The 12,193-nt window shown below is 41.3% G+C and overlaps 1 protein-coding gene across 1 annotated transcript in view; it reads right to left on the bottom strand.

Annotated features, from left to right (window-relative positions):
- The window catches only part of frmd4ba (FERM domain containing 4Ba), a 41,831-nt gene extending 29,896 nt beyond the window's left edge, over nt 1-11,935 (bottom strand). Inside the window, exon 1 of the mRNA XM_040003366.1 lies at nt 11,684-11,935. The gene's annotated coding sequence lies outside the window, so the exon portion shown is untranslated. The remainder of the gene's footprint in view (nt 1-11,683) is intronic.
- Nucleotides 11,936-12,193: the final 258 nt, after the last annotated feature.

Genomic DNA, 12,193 nt, shown 5'->3' with positions numbered 1-12,193 from the left:
ACAGCTGTCACCCACACACGCCTGCAGCTGACGAGCTTTGCCACATACAGAGACTGCAGCTGACACACTGAATGGAAGACATTTTGGACAGTACGCTTGACACACATACAAACGCACGCAGGTCGGCACTCTCACTTACAGTACCGTCTCCTCACAGGACCCTACCCACACACACTTATCACGCTTCCCGACTGTCAGTTGTAGTTAGAAATTTAGCAGGTGGACACAGCTGTCTGAGATCATGACACCCGATCAGAGCATGATTTGTAATCATACATCACAGATGAACAAATGTGGAACATAAAACATTAAAAAGGCCATCTTTGGTCATGCATAGTCTATGTCCTACTTTTTAAAGGGCTTTAATAGTGCAAGCATGGCTACGCTGAATATCAGATGTTATGCATCTTGTGTGTTCTCACTGTTGTTAACCTCCCCCTGACACATGGCTTGAAATCAATAAATCAGAAAGAACTAATCCTTTAAAGACAAAAGCTTTCAGATTTGACAACCAAGGCAGCGTAAGTGAGAGATATCTATTATGCATCTTGACTGAAATTGTCACCGCATCTGTTTAAGAAACCACAAAACATCTTAATTACAGCCAATTAACACTGTGTGATAGAGCTCCATTTGGCAATCATTGGTGAGACAGAAAAGCTTTGCGTGTGTGTGTGTGTGTGTGTGTGTGTGTGTGTGTGTGTGTGTGTTTGGGCAGTGTGGGGGGTGGAAAAAGAAAGGAAGACGGGGAAAGAGACAAGGGCCCGGGGCTTCAGGCTGCCACCATGCACCTATCGGCTTTTGGGTTGTGACTAGGGATTTGGGGCCAGCTCCTCTTGCTGTACAGGATGGCCCTTAGGGGCACGCTGGAGGCCACAGGCCACGACAAACCATGTGTGTGAATAACCCAGATGCTATGAAGAGGAGGAGGTCAGGAGCTGGGGGAAGGGTGCAGGGGGCCTAGAGGCCACAATATGAACCAACAGCCCAACACTGACTGCCACGACAAAATGTTGCCTCAAGGGACTGCGGGTGCACAGATTTGCCCAGGCATTTCTTAGAAGAAGCATAAAGAGCCAGTGTCAGAAGTTTTCAATATCATATCCAAGTGACGAAAAAAATGAATGGCCACTGTGCACATCACCACAGGCATCCCAGTGAAACAAAGAGGGACGGAGCAGAGGGAGGGGGGAGGGGAGGAGACACCATCAGTCTGTAATGAGCCTTGAGGCCATGCACGGGGTGAAGTTATTGAGAGGGTATTATGATCTAAATCTGTATTATGATCTGAAACACTAAGAACTGTTTTGCAAATACAACAAACTGAAATATGATGCTTTGGAACCCCACGAAATCAGAAGTCACGAGTGAATTTAAAGAGAAATACAGCTGTTAGTCAGCTGTCAATCAGTTACTTTTGGACAATTTAAAAAGATGGCTCTGGGAAAATTATGACACAATTCATACAAATTTCATACACTTTACAGACAATTATTTGCAAATATTTAAAACAGCTCACCAGCTGGCTGAAAAATGCATTTCAATCTTTGCTCCGCAGTCATTTATATCTGAGACCCAGCACACTGACTAAGCTGGATACAGCATAACAGGGAGAGCTAGGTTGCAAGGAGAAGGTGGGTTGCCAAGCAGCTTGCAGAGGTACAGCAGCTGTCGGTGCCCTATATAAGAAATTTCCCAGAGGAATTTATTAGAATTATGTCAGCAGATGTGATCTGCTGGTACTGTGGCTGAGCCTGCCTGCATTAATGCTACTCTTAGTATCTGTGGTTACATTATTTGTGAATGTTCAATTTGATTCCTAATGTTGCTTCTTAATCTGATTTTCACCCCGGGTAAGTGATCTGATACTCTGATGTATTGGCAGGTTTTCATCTGATAACAGAAATTGTGCCCTTAACACACGTAAAGTTATCGACACTAGAAATTCCTTTGAGTCTTCCCGTTCCCATCTGTTAAATCAAAACATTTCCGTTCTGAAGTGTCTAAATCCATTTTGTGGCCACGTTTTGCGATTAGTAGAGACCTGGCAGATGATATCTGCATCTGTACATGCGAGTCCCTCTGGCTTATCATTCCCAATCCAATTTAGTGACTAGATAATCAGATCAGTGATATGGCCTTATCTGGCCATATAACACATGTCTGAGAAACCACAACAGATGTGCAGCTGTGAAGTGCACATGTCTACCCCCCTGTCCTGCGCAGGCACACTGCAGAACCCGTGAGACTCACGGAGACATCACTTTAAAGTAAAGACTTATGGGAGGTCTTATGGGAATACTGTACTGTCAGTATTAAGCCACCAATATGGTAGAATACCTCTATTTTTATCCTGTCGTATGAATACAAGCGCTCTCAGCGGGCCGAGAGCTCCCAAAGGTGCTGGCATTGTCAGAGCAATTTCATGAGGTGCCTTGATTTGAAGTGGAGTTGAGTTCATTGCGAGTCAAATGGGGATTTATATGTGCATGGAGTTTGTAGTGCAAAGAGCCTAAATATAAAAAAAAAACAGGGCATCTGTTCCTGCTTTACTGCTGCAAGCATGTCTAATTCAATACTTTTACTGTTTATATGGTCACAAATTCTGAAACAGCTGCTACACAGCAGATGGAAAACATGTCTCATTTCTTTTCAATATTTTATTGACTTGAAAACACACCACATGAGAGCAAATTAAAATTTTAACTGTAAATATTCTTAGGAGTTGCCATGAAGACAGAAAAAGTGCTCAAAGCACAGACAAAGAACCCAGTTCTTGTGGTAAAGACACACACAAGCATCCAAAAATTGAGATTAGGAAGAAAGATGAGGCAGTAGCTGAAAAATATAGTCCACTAGGCTGCATTGCAAAGCACAAAGCTGAACCAATCCGTATTTGCATTTTGAAACTGGTTTAAATAACTCTTTGGTTTAAAAAAAAAAAAGAGGTCATAAAACAAACAAACCACCTGCCTCTGTGTTAAATTTGAGAATTTCTTAAGTTCATCGTTTTGCTTTTACAGCTTGAAAGTCCTCACTTGCTGCTCTCCTTTTGTGTATTTGGAGCTTCCAAAAAACAACTTTGCCAAAAAACTCAGAGAGACCCACAGAACAGAATGACAGACTGACCAAGACTGCCAACAACAACAGCAAAAAACATCAGACGAAGTGAGTGAAGCAGGCGGAGACCTAAACTGAGCTAAAACCAGAGAGACCATTAAGTATGACATGTAACCGTTTTTGTGGTCTGCGAGCAAGAAGCAAGAAGAAAACAACACGAAGGGCATCAAAGCAGAAACATTAACAGGATCTGAGTCTTTCTGAACTCTAATTTTGTGGCTTGACTGAAAATGATAAAGACAACATGCAAAAGTTGTCAGCAAAGTGCAAATTATTGGTGCCCAGTCACCTTTTGAATTGAAATAACTTGTGAGTTGTAATAATAATATTGATAAAAGTAATAAAGGCAGAAAATGTTGCAAATGTTTGAATTTTTTTCTTTATGACATGAAATCAGAGTTGTTACCTGAATAAATAGCACACTACTTTTCAATACCAAAATTCTGAAAACACAGTGGTATATTATTGATATTGTTTTTTTGTTTGTCTTTTATTGCAGCGTTTCTACCAGGGAAGCAATTCTTCTGGAACTGAAGGAAGCTGCATACGGCCAGAGGTTAAACAGGCCTGGAATGACATTCTGACACCTTCAGTTAATGAGCAATTAAATGTGATGGGCAGGTTAATTCATACTGTCAAATGAGTTAATTTCTCATGCCTTTCCATCTGATGCCATGGTGATGTTTACTCGGAAAATAAGGACATAGCCTGCTTACATCTTCAAAACCTCCCTTTTCCCTCATCGTCACTGTGATGCATTCAAGGGGCAGATGTAAAGTTGCGGTAACAGTACTTTAGCAATATGCTAGTAGAACAGAAGAGCAGCAAATGTAAACGGAGCAACGTTTTTCTACGTGGTAGAATGTTAAAGTGTGACTGAGAGAGAAGCACAGGACAAGAGAGGAAGATGAGAGATTTCCAAAGGTGAGGACTGCAAGTGAAATTTTATAAACTAGAAATTTAAATCTTCTGTTTATATCTTGTTGAACTCAGTCGGCTGTATAAGAAGCAAAATCTATTATTATACGATTTATTTCTAACTAATTATTTTCCTTCTACACCCAATTTTAGATTTCTTCCACCTGCCAAATCCCACTTTAACCTCTGCATATGCCTACAAGTGTTCTAGTATTTCCTTGTACAACTGAAGAAGAAGAATGGTGCTCGCTAGCACAGGAAAACCAACATGTGGAAGATGCAACTAAAGTAGCTGCACTGACAGCTCTGCCCCAACAAGTTGATAAGAAAGAGTCAGGTGTGATCTGGAGCCAGAGGTTGACAACCGATTCACAAATGGCAATATCCAAATCATTGTTTAAGGCAGGAAACACTTTAGTCTAACGAAATGCCTAAAACACGGGAATCTTGATCTTTTAAACAAATTTTTTTAACAAAGTTTCAGTCCAGTATTCAACAAAATCCAAAGTATTATCCTGCTTATGTTATCTGGAAATACACTTTACCATATTGACAGCTAGTGTTGCCCCTAGCTGCTGCAGTCCATACGCTAAAATGTTTGTAATGACTAAATGCGTAAGCTAGCTTAATGACGCTAAACTTGCTAACGCTACAGTACAGTACCCCGTCTACTTTTCTTTTTTTTTTTTACAATTATTAAGTACATGGGATAAATTTTGGTTTGATATCGAGACTCATGCAGTTCTACTGGTACTACCACAAACTACCAAATGTCTGGTACTTCTGGCATGCCTAAAATGTAATGCGATTAATTTTGATGATATTCAGAAGTCCATTCTGGAAAACCATTTAAATGTAACCACACAAATTTTAAACCACTGATCATCTTCGCCACTATGACAACCACCGCCTGCCCCTGAGGACACCGAGTGTCATCTTTCTTCCCGGTGTGCTCGACACCTGTTATAACTGTGCCCTGCACACAACCCCCATATCAGCTTTCCATCCAAGTCCAGTGTAGAGTGTCATCAAATGCTGTCCTGACATCATTTATTTCTAGTCCAGGTCTGATTCTGCAGGTAACATTGCTGAGGGAAGACCTCAACTTGTTGCTTAGCACACTTTTGTGAAGTGCTTAGTAAGCACACGGCTGATACAATAGTATAAAGTAGGTTAAAGGGTACTCTCACATTGTACAAACCCAGTACACAAGCCTCTTAGGAACACAATGCAACCTTGAAAATAAAAAACCCTCTAGATCAAAGTCGTATTTTTCTATTGAATTACAGGTTTTCCCCCTATGACGCAGTTTCCTTGTCATTGTGTCACACTCCTAAATCTTTCCTGCATGTTAGAGCTAAAATGCAGACGCTCATCCATGTCCAAGAGCTCAGTCTGATCTGTCTGAGTGAACCAGCAGGATGCTCGTTTTCGGTCCACAGGGCAGGTGATAATTACTTCCTGCAGATCGCTCTAACCCACCCTCCACCCCCTTTGCCCCCAACTCCTCCAGTTCCTCCCCTCATCCCAAGCTGCCATGGTGAAGGTGACCGCAGCTGGATGATTTCTGTCTTTCTAAACTGCGGGGGACGCGATCTGTGAGCAGCTAGTGTCTGCATGTGTATTAGCTGGAGCGGGGGCGTTGCTTTCCACTATTAACCCAGTACAAGAGGAAGCTCAGGTAACCCCTCTATTAATGATGAATGCTACGCTCTAGTGAGCGAGCACCTGCAGTATCCAGCCATCAATATATACACTCTGTACGGCCACACACCCACACAAAATAAATTTATAGAGATATGATTTGAAGAAAAAAAAAAATCAAACCAATTCAGCAGGAAATTACTTTGTGAGGAGTTATGAGGGCATCGCATATTCACAGAAGTCTCCAGTGTGTGTCTTTAACATGCCTCTAACCCTTCTGGCACTAAATGTGTGAAACACTCACATGGGGTTTTAAGAGCTGAGGAGTATTGATCATTGTGGGTATGAAGCTGTGGGGTATGTCTGCTTGGGAAGCACGGTTGCTTTTTTCTTTCCAGCTCCACCACCATGTACCTCTCCATTTGTGCCTGAGAGGATAATAATAGCAACTCAAGCCCTTTCCGTCCATCCCTCCGCCTTTACCTTACACACATTTGCCGGGCAGGGACTCTCATTCTGAACATTCAGGCTTTTAAGCACCCGCCTTTACATCACCACCTCGCAGCTCTCCTAATGTGTAATCTGGGTGTAGTGTGTATTCAGGAGTGAAATACAGAGAAATGGGGAATGATTACAGGAGAGGGATTGTTGAATAGATAGAGAGAGGTGCACAAGCGGCATCATTTCAGGGAGAGTCACTCCCCTCCATATCTCCAAAAAAAAAAAAAAAAACCTCCCGGGCAAGCCGACAGCAGCAGCACAGATAGAAAGAAAGGTGGTGGAGGGCTTTGCTTTGTTGTTATTTTCATTTTCTCAGCCTCACAGCAATTATATTCTAGTCGAAAAAACAGGCAATGATGAGGAGCAGGAGGAAGAACAGAAACAGGGGTGTTCACTTCTGGAGCGGAACTGTGCACCGAGCTGTTGGGTTCAAGGTTCCCTTAAATGCCCGAGGATGTGGCTGAAACTGGGAGGAGGAAGGCGCTCCTCTGCTCAGGTCTGCTAGAAGATCCACATCTCAACTGCACACCTGAGCAGCAGTACACAGTGTTATGATTCAAGAAGTCTTATGAATACAGACAGTTGGGAAAACCAGGAAATGTAAGTGGTTGGAGAGACATTGTTTAAAAATGGTTATTTGCCTATCCTGATACCAACGTGGCATTCAAATGCCTGTGTCTGTCTATACCAGGGGTGTCAAACATAAGGCCTGGGGGCCAGAATTGGCCCGACAAAAACTCTAATCCATGAAGGAGTGCAACGATTTCCTGTTGATAAAGACTGTTCACTCCCATTACCATTCATACTCCACCAAATTAAATAAAAGATAAATGAACAAAAACTTTATATTTTATTAAAAAGGTCCTGATAGTTCATTGCACAGACTTTCCTACAGTCTGTGGAATCAACTATTGTGACTTTTTTCTGCAATTTTACTCATGGTGGCTGTGTGTGGTTGACATCCCTGGTCTATACACTCAAAATAAATTAATAATAATAATAATAATAATAATAATAATAATAATAATAATAATAAATATCTGACTTTAACTAATTTCATTACACAAGTACAATCAGGTCAAATGAAATGTACTTAATTGGTATACATTCAGATTTTCTTTCATTCAATCTTTGATTTTTATATATTTCAGTTGCATTTTGCATTTTAAAATTAGGATGAAGAATCATTACTTTGAGTGTATGTGTTTGTATCTGGCTCAAATTAACAGCAACGCTTTTTCTTTAAAAATAATCAGATGATGCCAAAAAACTGGTATCCACTGCTTCATAATTTCCCACATTTGTGATATAATGAGTGAGTCCGCTCTAGCTTATGCATCTCCCCGGAAGCTTTATTAAGGACACCGGTTATTCCCGAACACATTCATGTGGGTTTTACTGTTTATCCTCTGGAATAAATGGGAACATTACTGACCCGCTTGCTGTTGGAATCATAGTAAAAATAATAATAATAATAATTCCACGACAGGGTTTTGCAGCAATAGAAACAAGTATCACTGAAACTGCTTCTTCTGTTATCTGTACACCCTCAGTTATTCTCCGAATTACACAAGGTTGGCAAACATTATCGCTGGCTGGATTATGGTCACAGGCAATGACTTTCTTTGGATAAACAAAGCATGTACCAAAGAAACGTTAGAAGGAAGAGGATGAGGCTGACGGTGGATGAATAAAGCACTGGACTGTGACACCAAACAGTGGAGTGGACAACCTTAGATCCTGAGCAGAATCCTTTCATGACCCTTAAAGGTGCAGAAATATAACCATAAAAATGAATTAATAACACTTTTGGTGATACAAGTAGACAAATTGCAAGATGGGATTTTTGGCTTGTATTCACTGACACTTTAGTGATACTGCAACATTTCAGATGCCTAATTAACAGCACCTTGTCACCCTTCTGGATGGACGCAAACTGCATTTCGTTGCCCTGTGCATGTGCATGTGCAATGACAATAAAGTTGAATTCTATTCTCTTTAGATACTGATACTTTGTTGGGACCCCTTGTTGTCATTTGTTAACTCACTGGGCTCCCGTACAGCCTGCAGGGTTATGCTCCAGATAAACATCTTGTCAAATGAGGAAGTAGAAAAACTGACAGGACAGCGGTGTCACCCAGAAAGCAGGAGTTTGAATGTAATGCATCACAGCTAGTTTTTGGACTTAACTGGGAGTTTGAACTGGGAGTGGAGTGTATATACATTAGCTGTGTGTAAAAAAACAAAACAACAACATTATATAGCAATATCTAATAAAGATTAAAAAAAAAAGGTGGGCTGTGCTATACTGTGCAAAAGTCTTCTGAAGTGGACCAGCTTTCTTATCAAGACGGTCGCCAACTGCCTGTTTCGCCCAAGTTGAACACACTTATGTTGATATAGCCATGCACAGTTGAAACTGTGATTTATTTTACCACAAATGTTACCCTTTTATTCTGTGCCTGTCCCTGGTTCAGTAGCCACTGATACGCGTGGGTAACCCGTGAATATAACCTTGTGTCCATCCTTTAAATAATTCATAAGGAGGTGGTCTTGAATGATGCATTTTGAGGGGGAATTTGTCCACAAACTGGGAAGGGCCTGCCCTTAAACAGATTGGAGCTTGTTTTAATGCAGTCTCTTTTATCTAAATGATATGGAAACAGACTCCCAGAGGAATACCAAACCCAGCTCAGATCCACTCTCCAAGGTTGATGCAAGTGTTTTCTGCTTTATTCTGAAGGGAAATAAACACACAAACAGAGTCTGAGCACACCGCATTAAAGGACCGCATCCCTCAGCAACCAAGCGAAAACTATCACTGTACACATGTGGCATTTTTGGTACTGCAAATTTTGAAACTGGCAATTAAAGTGGGAAATTTCCCAGTGTCTGTGCTTTGAATGCGAAACTGTGGTCCAGACTCTTTGTTTTACTCAGGATGTCCTTTCTGAAAGGAAAAGAGATGTCTGCACACTGCGTAGCTGTTTCACTACCAATGAGGAACAGATTCCTGTTGACACAACTTTTCAGTGATTATGTTATGGAAAGAACTAGAGTCATTTACTGCAAACACTGGAGGACTGACACATTAGTGATAAAACATTTAGGACTAAATATTTTCACTAAACGTCCGCATGACCTCTTCATTCAGATGTCCTGGGGTCTGGTGATCTGAATAGATTTCCACTGCGAATATAGATTACTGATGACCCACAAACACAGAGCTGAAAAACACTCCAGCGTCTGACCTTTTAATTAGACCTCAAGCACTCCGAGAGGTCTAATCAACACACATTTTTTTGCTTTAGTTATGAGAAATCTTTTTGACCCAACACTTGAATACTGTCAGATGATCAAAGGGCAACATCTATTTTATGTTTGGAATTTCTGCAAAGCTAACTCTCGTTTTACAAATGAAGAATTCAGTTTCACTCATTTCCCGTTAATGCAGTCATTGAGACTCCAGAAGTCCCTCATGCAGTAGCAATTAAAGGAAATGAGGAGATGCACAAAAACAATGCATTTTAAGACCACGAGTTCAAGCTTCCTTAAATTTAAAAGAAATTTCTGAACACAAGTCACACAAGAGACTCGTCTGTGATTTGTTGCTTTTAACAGAGGGAGAAAACAAAGTTAGCATAAACACAGAGATTCTGCTAGAGTTTCTGTAAACTGATGCTACCTACCACAAATTGGTAGCTACAAATCGTAAATGGCCGGCAGCATCTAAACATTTCAGTAAAACTATGTTAGCTAATGCTATCTAAGCACTGGATTTACACACGTTTAGTTACAATGAGTGAAGAATGCATTCTGTACCTCTGAAGTGTTAAAAAATGTCATGTCAATACAGTACTAATGCACTAATGCAGATTTTTGTTGGTGCTCAAACGATACTAGTTACGATTAAGATGACACCTGCTCTGTTAAATATGTCGCTTTTACATACTTTACGTTAGTTTTATGATATTTTGTCTGAATCTCGTGCCCTTGAAATACCTGATGTCCGCTTTTAAAAGTTTTCACAAGCTTGCTAAAGGAGCAAGCAAATTTTATACTTCTGTATAAAATTTGGAAGAATTGCTGTTTACATCATCATGTCACATGGCACTCTTTGATAGTAAGTTTGATCTCCCAGAGTGGAAGACATCATCTCTCAGACCAGTCTGGCAGGATTTCTGCTTGCTGAAAGTGCTGGGTTGCATGAACCTGCATGGTGACTGTATCACATAGTCTAACTGACAAATGTTATCATTCATACCTATGCATGATTAGATGCGTGGGAAAGAAAAAAATGCTGATGAGCAACTTTTAACACAAAGCAGGTTCATTGGGGAGAGGTGAGAACACGTCAGCAGCTTAGGTCACACTGCACAGGTGGACTTGACGCGGTGTTTATTACTGTTTACCCTTTCAAAACCGGCCCTGTGGTTAAGGCTGTTAATGGACTCTAATGGGCAAATGACTCCTATGTGCCGAGGCAAGCGTTGGAATATTCTGCGACAGTTAATAGCTTTATTGAATCAGAAGCGCTGACCCCATTAAAAGCAGCTGAACATCCTAGACTAAAAGTCAACACAAAGCAGCGCTGCCTTTGCAGTTTGCCTCTGTATGTGAGTCAAAAGAGAAAGACAGGCAGCACATGTTGCACTCATGAGGCACAATTTCAATATAGTCACCTACACAAAGCAGCCCCGTGCCTTTGTTCTGTATCACTCACACACTTCCTGTCACTGGGTTTCCTCATGCCAGAGCTGTATCATCACAAATGAATTCCACTTTAAGAGTAGAGAAACTCTTGCCTTGACTTCTTTTCTTATATAGAGAGGCTCAGTTTAAAGTATTTTTGTTTTTCACCATCCACACACTTACACAATACACTCATATGAGACCCATACAGGATATCACGTGCTTGGATAACCATTGTTTGTTTTGGCCAGGAAACAGGATATTCACACACAGGAGAATGACCGGCTGACCACAGAGTACTTTAAGACTTTTACATTTAAAAAAAAAAAAATGTTCACGAGTTCAGTTTTATGCTGACCTGACGGCGCACCACAATTGTTACTGACTGGGACACACTAATCATTGACAACGTCATAAACACACCAGCAAGTCACTCATGTTGACATGTCAACAGTTCAGCACCCAGCTGACACTGGGTCAGTAGTAGTCACGGAAAACGCAGGCGGGTTGCACAGTCATAGGATCCAGTCATAGTCACAGTCATAAGATTTGTGTTTTTAAACTTTTGCCACACAATATAGTTTTTCAAAGAGTTGATGAAGTGTTTAATTTACAAGCTTGGAGTATGGTGAAGAGCAAACATCTTGTCAGGTGTCACATGAGCACATATTGATAATCCAAGACAAACAAAACAAACGGTGTGGCTGCCAGAAAGCCTGTTACAGGTCCCCTCACACTGTGTTTACATTAGATTATTCCAGAAAAACAAACGGTTCTAATGTTTCCGTACGAATGAAACCATTCTTACCGTATTTCTTTTGTTGTGATGTGATCGCTCCTACTTATTGTCTGTCCGCAGAGCGTCTGAGCGCACACCGGTCAGTTTGAAAGGACAAAAAAAACGCGCTCCTTATTAAAAGCGGGCGCTTCTTCACAATGAGACTTCTTGCTAAAATGAGGAGCCGCTTCAGAGGAAGTCGTGCTGAAAAGTCCAGGAGGAGAAGAGGCTGCTGCCTGCTCGGCATAGTAACCTTCTGTACCACACTCCAGGCACACGGCGAGTCCCATCCATTCACACTCCCCGCCTCCTGCCGGCTTCCTCCTCCTCTTCGCTACCTTCCACTGATGCCCTGATGGGGCAGATGAATTTCCCACTGCTGCTGTTGGGAGCCAATAGAGAGGCGCTCTCTGCTGCCCAAATCCACCATTGCTCAGCGGAAGAGACAATTAAAAACAAAACACTGTATCAGAGTAAGCCCAAGATTAACTACTTTCAGTAATGGAGATTTAAAAAGCGATTCAGCAATTTATGTTCGTA

The sequence above is a fragment of the Simochromis diagramma genome, unplaced genomic scaffold (genome assembly GCF_900408965.1).
Source record: "Simochromis diagramma unplaced genomic scaffold, fSimDia1.1 OVJJ01000646.1, whole genome shotgun sequence".
Lineage (NCBI taxonomy): Eukaryota > Metazoa > Chordata > Actinopteri > Cichliformes > Cichlidae > Simochromis > Simochromis diagramma.
The sequence above is the reverse complement of the archived record's forward strand: the minus strand, read 5'-3'. Positions and strand labels throughout refer to the sequence as shown.